Source organism: Felis catus, chromosome C2 (assembly GCF_018350175.1).
Source record: "Felis catus isolate Fca126 chromosome C2, F.catus_Fca126_mat1.0, whole genome shotgun sequence".
NCBI classification, from domain to species: domain Eukaryota; kingdom Metazoa; phylum Chordata; class Mammalia; order Carnivora; family Felidae; genus Felis; species Felis catus.
In genome coordinates this window covers 39,702,174-39,717,902 of record NC_058376.1, presented here as the reverse complement: position 1 = coordinate 39,717,902, position 15,729 = coordinate 39,702,174, and the positions used below count along the sequence as shown (strand labels likewise).

At 35.5% G+C, this 15,729-nt stretch overlaps 1 long non-coding RNA gene across 1 annotated transcript; it reads left to right on the top strand.

Moving 5' to 3' along the window:
• Positions 1 to 1,734: 1,734 nt before the first annotated feature.
• Positions 1,735 to 13,828, top strand: LOC123379916. The gene is made up of 2 exons (XR_006584958.1): positions 1,735 to 1,770; positions 13,197 to 13,828. It is a non-coding gene; the product is annotated as an uncharacterized LOC123379916 (long non-coding RNA).
• The last annotated feature ends 1,901 nt before the right edge of the window (positions 13,829 to 15,729 follow it).

Below are 15,729 nucleotides of genomic sequence, written 5' to 3'. Positions count from 1 at the left end.
AGATTTTTTTTAATGTTTATTAATTTTTGAGAGAGAGAGAGCATGAGCAGGGGAAGGACAGAGATGGCCGGTGGGGGGGGGGGTGACAGAGGACCTGAAGCAGGTTCTGTGCTGACAGCAGACAGCACAATACAGGACTCGATCTCCCAAACAGTGAGATCATCAACTAAGCCAAGATCAAGGATCAGATAGATGCTTAACAGACTGAACCACCCAGGCATCCCAGTCCTAAGCCTTCTATTTATCAGTCTATAGGATTTTTATTCTTCCCACAAATATATTACCTGCAATCTTCAGAAACAAGTAGAAACTATCTCTTTTCTTTTTCTTTTTATTCTTTGTGCTATTAGGATAAAAACAGTGAGTTTTTATAAATGAGTTGTATCTTGTTCATGTCTATTAAACTGGCAAATTGGCACAGTTCCACATTATTTTTAACTTCTTTTCCTAGAATCTATTTACCTATTTTGAAATATTTAGAAAATTATTCTTTTTTATGGATTAAAAATTCTGTTACATATTCATTTGCTAAGTACTTAGAAAAGTAAAATGTCAAATTTGAAACTTTTGTATTGTGTGGTACAGCCAGTTTTCCACATTCAGGGGAAAAACAGGTCATACCTACTAACTCAAAGAACACCTTCCCAGATTTTCATTTGATATAAAATACTTGGTTAATAAGCAAAGCATCTTTCTCTTTTCCCCCAAACTGCTTAGATTTAAAGGTATATCTTAAATACAGCTTTGAAAAATCATTGAAGTTACTTTCTTTTTAGCAGAAGAATGTACCAGGGACTGTATTGATGTTTGAAGTCTGGAATTACAGGATAAGGCAAGTTGACTATTAAAACTGGCAGAAATGACTCTCTTAAATTCTTGCTCTTCTTCCAAGAGGTAACAAAACCTAATCCTAGAAATACAACATATTTGTTTTAGTTGAAAGTATGGTCTGGAGTTTCCTGGCCTTTTATAAACTTCCTCACCCAACTTGCCCAGACTCCAATGTGTGAACAGGAAGGATTGTGAACACTGCAAATTAGTGCACATGTGACCAGATTCTCATTAAATGCTTGTTGACTGAGTTGCTAGCTCCAGTAAGAACTGGTACTGGAAGTGTGGTCTGGGAAAGGACTGGGGGAGGGGCGGGTGGTAAGGGAGCAAATACAGGCAGCCATTGGAAAGTATGCTGCTTACAGCCTAAGGAAACCTCAGGTCCAAATGATCCTGGATTTATAGTCTAAGTGGGAGGAAGAACAGAAGAGCCTTGTGAGTTACTATAATCCCCCCTCCTCCACAGTTTTGCTCTTCATGATTTCAGTTTCCCACAGTCAAGCAGATTGCAGAAGCAGAGATCCTCCTTCTGAGCGTTGTCAGAAGGTCAGCAGTAGCCTAATGTTGTATCCCAATACCTGTGTCATCCACTTGATTCCACCTCATCATGCAGGCATTTTATCATCCCTCATGATCCCAAGAAGAAGAAGGCTGAATATAGTATAATAAAATATTCTGAGAGAGAGAGAGAGAGAAAGAGAGAGAGAGAGAAAGAGAGAGAGAGAGGGAGAAACTACATTTACATAACTTCTATTACAGTTAGTGCTATAATTACTCTATTTTATTATTGTTGTTAATCTCTTACTGTGCCTGTTTTATAAATTAAATTTTACCATAAATATGTATCAATAGGAAAAAAAAAAAAACAAAACATACAGGATTCAGTCCTATCCACTTTTTCAGGTGTTCACTGGGAGGCTTGGAATGCATCCCCCACAGGTAAGGGGCGACCAATGTATTTTTTTTCAAGAGGAATTTCGTATTGCAAAACCGGACCACAATTGGCACTAAAAGAAATTAACTGACCTGAGCATCAAGAGAACTGGATTTTAACAATTCTGAAACATGTGATATAATCTGGAGTAAAATTCTTCACCAGTGCTGTATCTGGCTTATACTTTGTACACTTGGGCATGTAGGTCAGGTTCTCTGGAATACCATCTCCAGATCCTTCAGGACCGTGTTGATATTGGTCCCTTTGAGGATAAGTAGCTGACACTGCACTTTTCTGGGCATCAAATTCTCCATATTTAAAATGAAAAGGATGAAGCTGATGTGTTCTAAAGTTGTTCACAATCTGTTGGGAAACTGAGTAACTATAAATTAATCCTGATATCCTATTTAATCAATTTACCAGAGAATGTGTTCTTCCAGTTATTTATTTCATAAATATTCATCAAGCAACTATTGTGCGCCAGACATTTCAGTGGGCAGTGGGAAATATCCATGGGCCAAAAACAAAGAGTTCCTCTCATTTGTTGTAAAAATCAAAACCTTACATTCTAACATGTTTTAGTAAGACTCTGAGAATTTTAGCAAACATGTGTGTAACATCCCTGTTTTCCTGCTTCAGGCAGCCAGACTCCAGACACTGTCCCTACCCTGAAGAGTGACTTTATTGCTTTTGGGCCAGGTAACCAGGAACAATAAAGTTTGTAATAATTTAGAAGTATGGACCTGTTAAAACAATGTATACACTTTTCCTAAAGAAATTCTGGACTAGAATGAGCTGACATCCTTTATGCTTCTTACCTATAATTCTTCAGTATGTTGCTATGGATTTTGCTAGTTAATTTATGGGGGAGGGAGAGGTGGGGGCAGAATGTGTTTCTTCACGTAAGTTGTAAAAGTCCTTTATGGGACTAATTTCAAAGTAGCTGTTGCATCCCAGCTGGGACTTACCTCTATTTTTAAAAGGAAATGACAGTTTCTCTCTTTAGTAGCAAACATAGATATCCAGGTACTGCCACACTGGCAAATACTTCTAGAATAGCATAAAATGATAACATATTAGTGCAAAAATGTAGAATATTTGAGGAGATATGTATGGTGACAACAAATATATATGTTGTTTTATTCCTTTACTCTTTCCTTCAAGATTAGTGGACATAATTTTAGTAATCATTTGGGTTTAGGAGGGATTTTACCACAGCCACAGGTTTCTGGGTTTGTCTTGCATCCCAAAAATTGCCTTTGCTCTGCTATCCTCATTTAGCGTGACCCAGGAGGGAATTCAAAGTTCTTCTCATTACTTTTTTGGCTCATTACGGAACTTCATAGGGATAGCAAAATTCCTGAGCCAGGAATCCCAATCTACTGAAGAGCTCAACTCCAGGAGGGGTGTGGTATTCCGTGTTTTAAGTCTTTATAGTCCACAAGTGAAATGGTCAACACTGTGAGGCAAAAACCAAGTGTGGTTATATGCTGATGCCTTTTCCATGGCATGATCTTGTCAAACTCATCCCTAGCCTCTAGAAAGGTGGTTTTAAGAGGAGGAAGAGACTGTGTTTATGTTCATGTGCTGAGTGTTTGGAGATGTAGTTGAGGAGCATTTAGTAAAGTGGTAGGAAAGTGAAGAAAGGAAAAGAAATCTGGACAATATGGGTCTTACAACATCTTACACAAAATAAACTCTAATTATCAGACTTTAGATTTTCATTACCGTCAGTAGAATGAACATATCTTAAGTGAATCGAATCCCGAAAGATGGTGAAAGTAAAGAATACTGAAAAGAATGAATGACTTTTCATCAGAGCTATGTAAGGATTTTTCTTTGTAGTAGTCTAGGATCTTAGGCCATAGCATTTGATTTATTAACATTATAAAAAATCAATCAAAACATTTTCTTAAAAGAGCCAAACCACAAAATCTTGGGTGAGTGTAAGGGTAAAAGTAGAGAGTGTATCTTGGAATAGTAATAATGATTACAACGATTTATAAAACTTATTCAATATATTGTATATTATGTAAAGTTCTTTATTCAGTCATTGATCCATTGTATTCATCTTCAGTCATTGACTCAACAAACATTATACAAACCTCCTCTGTTTAAGGCACGGTGGGCACTGGAACTATAGAATAAACAAAACAAAATGGCTTTCTGGAACCCATAGTTCTGGAACTAAATGTCATATTCCATTTATCTCTCATACGAATCTATGAAGCAGATAATTGTCAATACCTACATTTGTAAACATGGAATCAGAGGCTTCTAGAAGGGAGGTAATTCTCCAAGGATACCAGCTGGTTGGCTGACTACTAGGAGTTTGAACTCAATTTGTCAAATCACAAATCTGTTCTTAATGGTCTCAGGGCTTTTTAAACCTTGGTATATGATTAAGGAGCATGATTCAGATTTCAGTATGAAAATAGGACTGCTTTATTATTAGTTAGCATGAATAAAAGTGGAGATCCGAAGTGTTTTGGATAAGTATTATAAATCAAAAACTAATAGCATCTTCATTCTCTGCCAACACAGAGTCTAGTTAGAAAAAGCAAAAGTTTTATAACTAATGGCAAGAGAGGATGTGATTTATTGATAAGCAACTAAAGAATTTTCCCATAGAAAATGTATTTTTCAAATTTGACATTATAAAACTTTCTGAATAAAATTAAAAAATATCAGCCATCTTTTGATTTTTCAATCTATTCAAATGACTGGTCTCTCAAATTAGAAACATATGGATGCCTGAATTTTTAAAATATTTATTTGGATTGTTTTGACATTTGTCTAACTTTCTGATGATAGCTTTAAAGTTGGAAAATATATTTTAAAAATTTCTCTAATATTAAAAAAATTACCATATAACTCATGAAATCGTGAAGATATATTACAGCAGAGAAGGGAAAAATTAGCCACATTTCATGGAAAGAGGAATGACTTGGAAAATAATATATACAAACACTGCATTTTTAGTAAAATTAAGTCCATGTGCAACACTGTTTTCCAAAATATAGAAACTAAACCATCTTTTCTGACTATAAATTAAATGCAGAAGAGGAAAATAGTTCCCATTCTACCCCATTTCTCTTTATGGTTTACATAAAACTAATTTTGAAGTCTTTTTATTTTATTGTAATTGCTTACTGACATTAAATAGAAGCACATTTTAATGCTTCAAATGTTGTTGATAGTTTTAAAATAACTCTTATATAGTACATATTAATGTAATAGATTTTTGGAAACCGTAACTTTTATGACCAGACTTTAGACTTGTATTCAAGTGTGTATCTTCTATTAAATAAAATAGAATCATGAAATGTGAAGGTTGAACTTCAGAAAGACTATGTTATACTGTGGTACAACTCCAAAGTCTGAGAAAAAAGTTTTTCACTCCTGTTACTTATCCAATATAGGCCATCATAGTGCACAGTTTTATTTCAACCACTGCTTTTAGTCATTACAAGGAAGGGATGGAGAAGAAAGAAGCAGGCAGTGCAGGGTCTCACTTTGGTAAGGAGCATGTGTCATTTCCTCTAAAGTCACTTGACCATGCCATACTTCAGCCCAACATAGGTCTGATAGGTGAAGGATGAGAATATTCACTGAATATGAACAGCCCTAATGACTCTAGTAGCTACCATAGAAAGAATCTTTGAGATCATCTAGTTTATACCCATTTTATAGATGTAGAAACTTATTCCTAGCAAAATGAAGAAATCTGCTCAAAATCATAACCTAATTAATTAAAAACTGGTTATAAACAAATTTCTTGTATTCCATTCTAAAAAACGTATGTATCAAATAGCTTCTATGTGCAGCTTTGAGCAAGGATTTTGGAATTAAAGGAAAGTAAGGATGTGTTATTGAAACCATTTTTACATAAGAAGTAACTTCAGAATCACATCTTAGAGAAAAAGTGAAGTTTCAGAAGGTAAACAGGAGAGAAAAAGACCCTTTACATGGGCTTAGAGAATTAGAAGAGAAGCGTGAAAGAGCATTGTGTTTTCATTGAGCTACAGATAGGTTAGTATGGATGGATCATAAGGTACAAATGAGGATCTGATCAACCAGAAAATAAGAAGGAACCTGATGGGAGAGAAATACGAAGGAGTTGGAATGTATGCAGTGATCTACTAGGAGGGAGGAGGGTCTTCTGACTTCTGACTTCTGAACATTATTTCCAAACTTCATTTTGCTACTGGTACAGCGTATAAGTTAATGACCCCATTCTTCCCAAGGGAGAAGTCTCTTTCAAGGGCTGTGTTTTGGGGTCATCTGCCTGTGTTTGAGATGAGAGAGGTGGGGTTAAATTACAATCTTCCACAATTAGATTTTCCGGTGTTTCATAGCCTAGAAGAGTTAATAAATGCTTCAGGTCAACAAAGATCAATCCAAATTCCCAGTCCCCAAGTAGGATTCAGCAGCACAGGAATAGACATCCTCGAGATTATGCTACAGGCTTTGCAGGCTCTACTGCATTCCAGAGCCAGAGGAAATGCATACATGCACTTAATGTGTGCTTAGGAGGTTTCTCTCTCCCAACAGGGCAGCCAGTGCTTGATGACAAGTGAGGAGTTGGGTTTGATTTTCCTCAGCAGCGACTGACCCCAGTTGGATTAGAGAATGTAGTAGCACACTGAAAGGAAACCCTCTCCATTTTACCTTGTATGCCTGGAGAGATGTCATTGATTTTCTTGACCAACAAGGGAAATAAGTACACAGAAAAATATTAAGTCAGAGAAGCAGGAAAATTGGTTTAAAGGATAGCATGAGTGAATCTAACTGTACAAATCAATATGTAGAAAAGTATTGCCCATGTCTTTGTTTTCTTTCATACCTGCAACTTTCCTTATGGTAGGCAATTTTATGCATTTGATGATAAACTACTAATAAGCATGGTTGAAAACTTAAAAAAAAAAAGAAAACTTTCTGCAGAAGCCAAAACACCCCAGACTAAAACAAACTTTAGCTCTGACCACACGCGGAGTATGTTGCTTAGAAACCCAAAGCAGAGAGTTCGCCCAGCAACTGTAGATTCTACAAACTGCCCCTGTCTAGAAACTGGCATTGGTGACTATAGCTTAAAGAAGTATGGAAATATAAGTCATCTGTAAAAGATAAAAACAGGAACATAAATAGGCCTAAACATTTTAGCTTTCTTGTGATGTTTAAGAAATATAAAACCTGAAACCCTGATTTTTATTGTTTGGGTTTCAGATCAAAATCCATGCTGGTTATGAGGGTGATATCCCATGAGCTATGGCTTCCTGCTTCTCTGGTCAAAAACTGTTCACCCATGATGTTAATTTATAGTCAAGTTGTTGCTATGCTTAAATATTTTCGGTTTAAAACAATCTGACAATCCTATATGTATTAAATTTCCCTGTTCTTTCCCATTAGGAATAACTACCATAGATGTAATAATTCCAGATTATGGATTATGTAGCTAATAATCTCTTAACTAGATTATTGCTCTAGTTGTCTTCCTGTTTGTTTTCTGCTCAGTCCTCATATAGTTCACACTAACAGCAGAGAAGAATTTTTTTAAAAAATTTTAATGTTTATTTTTGAGAGAGAGAGAGAGAGAGAGAGAGAGAGAGAGAGAGAGAACAAGGAGGGGCAGAGAGAGAGGGAGACACAGAATCTGAAGCAAGCTTCAGGCTCCAAGCTGTCAGCACAGAGCCTGACGTGGGGCTTGAACTCACCAACTGCGAGATCATGACCTGAGCCGAAGTCGGATGCTCAGCCTACTGAACCACCCAGGTGCCCCGCAGAGAAGAATTTCTAAAAAGTAAATCTGATCTTGTCACAGTGCTACATGAAAACCACTGCTGGTTCACCACTGAAAACAATGGAATCTAAACTCTTTAGTATGATATACAACAATGCCACTACTGTTTCCTAATAATCCATTCTATTTTTTTTTTCTGTCCTCTGAACATGCAGTGCTCTTTAATACCTTCATGGGTTTATTCCAGTTGTTCCATAGCCCTGGAATGTTCATTTGCCTCCTCTCAATCTGATGAGCATCTATTCACACTTGAAAACCTGGCAAAAACATTCTTTGGGGAAACCTTCCTGATTTCCCCCAGAGAAGTCACTATTATGATAAACTCAAAGCCCTGGATCTAGCCCAAATGAAGAATTTAGTAACATTTTGTTGAGTTATGAATTAGAGTTCTTTTCCATTACACATTTGGCTTTCCTATATAAGTAATCTTCTGCTCATAACTTCAACTTCATTACATCTGAGTTACAGTCCTAAAGCAGTAGTATTCAAAGAAACTTAACGTGATAGCACTATATAAAATCATATCTGTTCATTAACTCGCGTTTAAGTTTTGGAACTCTGATCTTCCTAAAGAAGTTACATAATACTCCCCCTCCCTCCCCCCCCCCCCCCACCAATTGGTGAAAACAGTAGATTTCAGAATATACATTTTTCCTTCAAGGAGAATTCTGTTTTAATCCAGGCATAATATAGATAACTACAATTTTCCACAATTTTATATGAGAGGCTAATCAAATAAACACACATGGGAAATTCATTTTTAGTTAAAAATATAACAGACCAAATGATTATCTAGTAATTTTTATTTTATTTGAAGTAGCAATGCTAGGTTTTTAGATTTTTTTTTTTTTGATTCATCCTCATTCCCCATTCAGTCTAATGCACATTGATAGGACCAACTAAACCTTCTTTAAAGAATTGCATAAATGAAAATAATGGTTACTTAGTTAATATGTATCTTCTTTAGAATGCAAAATGCATGAAAATAGGAACCTGGATCCTTAGGGTTTGCCCAAAGTTTGAACTGTAGTAGTTTTTTAACAAATATTTATCAAAGGAATGAATTTAAGAATTGAATGCTTCATACACATATTAGTGTTTTCCATTTTTCCAAGTATTCAGCACAGAGTTTTTGCATAAGGGGTCCTATGGATATTTATTTTAATTAAAAAAAGATATAACTTAACAATGACTAGTGCCACCCTCTCAAACACTATTTTCCTACAAAAGAGAGTTTCAAGCACTAATTATTTGTTAACAACATTTATAGTAGAGAATATACCAACATGGAGATATTGTTGCAATTACCATAAGCAGCTACTTGTGGATCCATAATCAGTTTTGCAGATCATGAAGACTTCCAAAGTTTATTTTGTGGCAAAATATCTGCTGCTTCAAGCACTGACACAATTTTAAAGATGCAGACATAGGAAACTCTACCTAATGAGAATGCAAATAGGGGCTTTTACAAGTCTCCCTGGTGTGGAGATACATGGATGTCTCCCATGTCTACACACTACTACTACTACTACTATTACTACTACTACTAGGAAGGGAAAATTAGTTTTTGTGTCCTAAGAAAATGATGCATTATGCACAATGAGGTCTGAGGACAGAGAAAGTGAGAAAGAAAGAGAGAGAGAGAGAGAGAGAGAGAGAGAGAGAGAGAGAGAGAGATATTGTTTTGATCTGAGTAATTTATCCCAGGTCTGATGCAATTTCTATTGAGATATGAATGAATAAACAATATTCCCGTCAGATTGAAAAAAAATGGTAGGCAGGCTGGTGGTGTGGCATTCAACCAGGAAGAAAGAGAATTAATCTATTTCTCACTGGGGAGCACTGAAGTTCTACCATACTTTGCAGAACCCAATGATAATGGTATGAACAAAATGAAAAATATTTGCTCCAATTCTCTATTCTAAATCAGGAGAGAATTTTATACTAGGAGAGTATACTTTTGATAATTTAAGCAAATGAATACATTTATTTTACTTTTTGGAAGCTGTACTCAAGGACAAGTCCAGTCCAGTTAGAGTACTGACATGTGGGGGATGGGTAGAAGTGAGCAAAGTTGGCAATATGTGCTGCTCTGTGTTTTTCACTGATATTGCCAAATTTAATAGCTTTCCTTTGGTGTATTTTGAAATCTAAAAAGAATACCAGTTTATTGGTAGGAAAATTGAGAGGAGAGATTTGAGTGTAGTCTAATAGACACAAACTGGGACTTTTGTTTACGAAGTATGTTATTCACATTTTGCTGCCATGAAATGATAATAACAATGATTGCTTAACATTTTGACTCCTTACTCTCTACCTATGATCTTCATGCATTATCCACTTAATTTGCAACAACCCTAAGAGGTTGGTGCTACTATTATTGTGGGTTTTCAAGTGAATACATTGAAAGAGAGAATGATTAAATACTTAGCTCTAGTCACACAGCTAATAAATAGATCTGGAATTTAAACTCGAGTCTGTCTGACTCAAGAGCCTGTATACTGTCTTTGTATTATTGTCACCACATCAGAGAAAGAGGCAGCTTATCCCTGGGTGTACTGAGTGACAAGATCTCATGGGAGTGATGTGAAGAGGGTCAGAAAGAATGAGGGAGCTGAGTTAAATAAACCAGGGAGAGAACATGTATAGGCTCGGTGTGGGACATAGCCATTTTAAGTCTGTGTCTAAGACCCACAGCTTGGCGAAAGTTATCTAGTGATGAAGGAACAGAGATTTACTTTGTATGAAACCTGAGGAGTCTCATTTTCTTGAAATAATATGGTAAAAAAGGATGATTGAATGCACAACACCTTTAAGGATCAACATTCTTGATATATGATATTCTTTGAAATTTCTTCCTTACCATCTTTGAAGCTAATATTTAAACTCTGCACAAGAATCACTTAATCCATCAATTTGCTCAAGTTGCCTTTTGGATAGAACTCAGGAACTATTTTAAGTTACCTCACAGTTCAATTTAAAGAGAGGCAAATTGGAATTAATACTTACAAAAGAGATACAAAAGTAGAAGCATTAAAAAAAAACTGGACCCATTTACATAGTAAAAAACAGTGACTATAGTGCAAATCTTTATAAATCTTCAAAAAAAAAACTTGATTTTTGGAGATGTTTTGTCACCAGGAGAGGTATCCATTACATTGACCTTAGGACATGAACATTATATCTAGATTTTTCTCTATGTCATAGAAAACTCTTTAAAAGTTAACTCATGGGCAATAATAGACCCAATGTAATAGGTTACAGAGACAGTGATATGTAGCACATTCATGTAAATTCAGAATCCATATAGTGGCTGAAATTTCTTAGACGATGTCAGAAATTCATTTGCTGTTTCACAAATCTAATTCTGGGTCTTATGTTGGGATCTTTGGATTACCATAGTTATAAAATACTCAGAGTACTCAATGACAAAAGTTTGTTGTCTCTGAAGTTGCCTGGTATATGTTCAATAGCTTAGATAATGTAAGATGATGTGGCGTATTACAGTGACTGTGAGTATAGACTTCGAGTTCTTAAATACCTTGAGAGATATATCTATAAGACTTGCCATTTAATAGTTGTGTAACTCTGAGCAAGGTCTTTATTCTGTGCCTTAGTTTCTCCATGTGTTCAAAATGAATGTTCATAGGACTTACTCATTTGGTTGTAAAGATGAAATAAAATCATCAATAGACAGCACTTGATGCTCTGTGTGATTAACAATCAGCACTCAATGGAAAACAACAATTATCATTTCAAGGAGTATCATTGTTAGGGTTGCCAGACTAAGCAAATAAAAATCCTGAGCTTTAGATAAACCACAGATTACTTTTAGTATAATTCTGCCCTCTACAATATTGGGGACATACAATAAAAAAATTATTCATGTTTGAAATTTTATCTGGCAACCTTAATTATGGTGCTGATGATAGTAGGCATTCAGTGGTTTTATTTAAACAGTTTTGTTTGAATATGTAAATGAACTGGACTAAAATTTTTGGAAGTGGCTGCATCTTGATAGTAATTTTGCTACATCGACTGACCTTCAATCTAATAGTATTTATATTTGAGAGTAACCAGAGATTATTCATTTATTCAACTAACAGCATAGAACTCACTAAGTGTCTGTGTCTGTTGGTACAGTGATGAGACATGCAAACAAGAAGAAATGCCAATACAGAGTGATACAGATCTAAATTACAAATTAATGCAAGACTACAAATCAGTATAGTAGAGATATTGAGTGAAGACTCCACGTACCATGGGCTGCTAGACTTTGAGGAACATCCAGCAAAAAATACACAAATTTTGTTCCATGGGTGATATGAGTCTATAATGCTGAAGCCCAAACAGGTAGATGATGTAATAATCACACAAATAAATGTAAAATTTTAAGTGTGGTAAGTAGGTTGAGGCGGGGTAGGTAAATGGTACTATAAAAGCATATATTAAGAAGTTTGGACCTCCTTGGAGAAGTCAGGGAAGGCTTCTCTGAAAAAGTAATAACAGGGCTGAGATCTGAAGGATAGGAAGGAGTTAACTAGAAAAGGGAGATGAAAGAATAACATTCTAGGCAGAGAGAATAGCAAGCCCAAAGATCCCACAGTGGGAGGGAGCACCATGTTCAGTGGAACAAAAAAGAGAACCCAAACAGTCAGAATGCTAGAGAGGGAAGGGCAGAGGCTGAAAGGTAGGGAGGGACAATCCCTCTAGTTCTAAAGATTTCAGTATTTATCCTAACTGCCAGTGAAATAATTTTAAGTAGGGTAGAGAGAAGGGAAGATAAATATGTGCTTTTAAAGTTCCTTTTGGCTGTTTGGTGGAGCATGGCTTAGAGGACCTAATGGTAACTGAGTGGAATTAGTAGAAAGTTTTTCTACAATAATGGAATTTAAGATGTCCTGGAGAATTTTGAATGATGGGGGAAAAATAGGGCACAAAATAGATAGAAATAATCTGCTGTAAATCCTGGAGCAAGGGGTATACCTATATGATTGGAAGAGAGATTCATTCAGTAGAGTATCAGAAGATGTTTGTAATGGTAAAAGTGACAGAGGAGGGAGTTCAAGAGCCAACAAAAAGTACCTTGTAAGCAAAGGTGAGATGGTCAGATTAACCCTACAATTAGTGAGTAGTCACTGGAGGTTTTTAGACAAAACATAATATTAGGAGAGTTTTATTGTTTTTTTTAAGGTTCATATAGTTATGAATACATCATCTAGGTTAGGAGATTATAAATTCAAAACTGTGAGACTAGTTGAACATCTGCTATAGCACATTAGTATGAAGATGTAGATTTGCGATTTAAAGACTCGGTTTTGGAGGGAATGGCAGCAGGAAGACAACCCAATCAAAATAATAATGACGAAGTAAAGAAGTTGGAAATGAAAGGCAGTCCTGTATCAGGCTCAAGGGAGTGAAGACAGAAGTTCAAGGAAATAGATTTCAAATGTTAGATGAAGTTAAGCAAGGTAGAAAGAAGCAGTTTCTGAGGTTTAGCAGTCAGTTTGTCCTAGCTTATGCTGAGGTAACAAACTCAAAACTTCCATTTCATACAACAGCAAATGTTCATTTCTCACTCAGGTAGACTGCGGGTTGACTGAGACTCTGCTTCATGTGTCTTCTTTCTAGATCTCGGCTGAAGGGGCAGCCCTATTGGGGACATGCATTTTTCATGGTGGAGGGAAAAACATGAAGAAGAATCATGAATTGTTCCTTAAAGCTTTTATTCAGAAGCTGTACAAGTACTTCTGCTCACATTTTATTGAAGAACCCTGATATCAAAGGGAGAAAAATATAATCTTCTTTTAGGGAGAGGCAGTAAATAAATATCTATTGACAATGATCCTCAAGAATGGAAACAATCCAAATGTGTATCAACTGGTGAATGGAAAAACATATTGTGGTACATCCATACAATAAAATAATAGGAATAAAAAAATCAGCGAACTACTAACGTTACATGCAACAACATGGATGAATATCAAAGACATTATGCTAAGAAGCCAGATTTGAATGGTTACATACCATATTATTTCATTTATAAGACATTCTGCAAAGGACAAAACTTAGAAAACAAAGTGGTGGTTGGTAGAGACTGGTGTTGGGAGGGGGCACTGACCACAAATGCAAATCAGGGAATTTGGGAAGGATGACAAGAATATTCTCTATATTAAGTGTGATGGTGGTTACATAGCTGTATATGTTTCTCAAACGTATCTATCCCTAAAAAAAAAAGGGTATGTACATAAATCATGCCTTAATAAATTATAACCTCATACTTAAATTACTTAATACACACACTTAAAAAACTAATTGACGGATAAAAATATGTAACCAAATTAATAGACTAGGCATATTAAGTATTTATTTATATATAGTCTTTGGGGGGACAGTAGTTCATAATTGTAAATACAACTTCTGATAATTACAACTATATATTAAATTTTACAAATAACAAATTTTATTTTTATTTTAAGGAAATAACCCTCAGAATATAATGCCTATCTTGGAGTTTATGGCTTGCATGTTTTACAAGAGAAGTAGGCCTTAGTAAATAACTATAAAATGTTTTTAAGTCATTCCCATTCCCTAAGAAATACTGCATAATCTAAATAAGGAATGTACATTTTAATGGGCATAATATTTTAATTTGTTAGTTGCACAAAACTGTGTATTGGCAGTTATAAATTATGTAAACATGTGCAAATTCAACTGACATGCATTATTCAAGAATGAATAATTATCCAGAAAGATGAGTATAGAAAAAAGAACGAAATACAAGCTCTCTTCTCTTCTCTGTCTCTCTCTGTTTCTCTCTTTTTCTCCAAGATAGCAAAGTACAGAAAAAGAAGGAAAGGATTATTTCATTATTTCCACTAATGATCCAGTAAATAGTAAAAAAAAAAAAAAAAATAAGCTAAAATAGCATGGGGGAAAAGAATTTAAATTGTCTCTGTCTAAAATAGTCTTGCGTGATTAAATAATTTAGCTGAAGAACTGGTGAATTAAGAGAAATATCCAGATTAATTTTTAACTAAATATTTTAAAATAAAGCTAAACCAAATCACATTGATTGCTTATGAGTATTTTCTGGGAGGGTGATGGGAGGTTAAACTTACCAAGGACTAATATGTGTTATACACTTCCACATTCTCATCTACTAAAGATCTTTTTTTTACATAAATAGCTTATTGTTAATCACTTTTCTTAATCTCTCCTTGTGAACCCCAAGATACCAGAGTAAAACTTCAGCTCTGTCCTCTTGATTGCTGATGACTGTAGACAGTCAGAGGGGATGCATTTTATGCTCTGGCTTCCCTATCTGGTGTCTATAATCTTGTGTAAAAGATTTTGGTGGGAAGAGTCTTGTTCTGTTTGAAAACTGAATCTAAATTAGATTTGCTATCAGTGCAGCATCATGACACTTCCTGTCTATTCCTTAAGTAGCATTAATAAACAATTGCCAGCTACTTCTCACCTAATAGTGTGTACCTTACAAAGCACTATAGCCTTTTATTTCTCACTTCCTAAATCATAGACCCTTTGAGGACCAAAGGAATTGATAAAAAAAAATAGAGAGTCATCAAAAATATACTTTTATCCAAGTATTCATCTATCTTCTCAGAAAAAATGATAGCAAAAAAAGATCAACTTTTACAGAAAGTGAGTAATGAGATTTATGTCTCCAGTCTTGTTTGGTATATTCCATTCTGCCCTCAAATACAGATTCACATTTCTCCTCAGTAATAAGTGATTGATAATCCATCAGCATACAGATATCCTGGGAATTTGTGGGCAATCAGCAGTGGAGCAACCAAATAACGTTACCTGGGAAGACTGGAGTGATGTGTGCCTCACTGGTCTCAGTCACAAGTTAGCAGGCAAAGGAAGTATTTCCATCATATAATGACACAGATGGCTGAAGATGGGTTTCTTGCCTAGCTCAGCTCCTGAGTATTAGAATAGCCTTCCTGTAAAGTCTTTGTCCCTACCTCCTTGCCCCAGGAATTTCTGAAAGCAGGTCCATTTAGGGCTTATGCTTAGCATTTGACCTTTGGTTTCTGCACTCCTCTGACTCATCTTCCCAACTTTCCAGTATTCCCAAGAATTTTCACCCACACTCTTTCACTCCCTCATAAATAAATGCACAAATTGTTTTTTT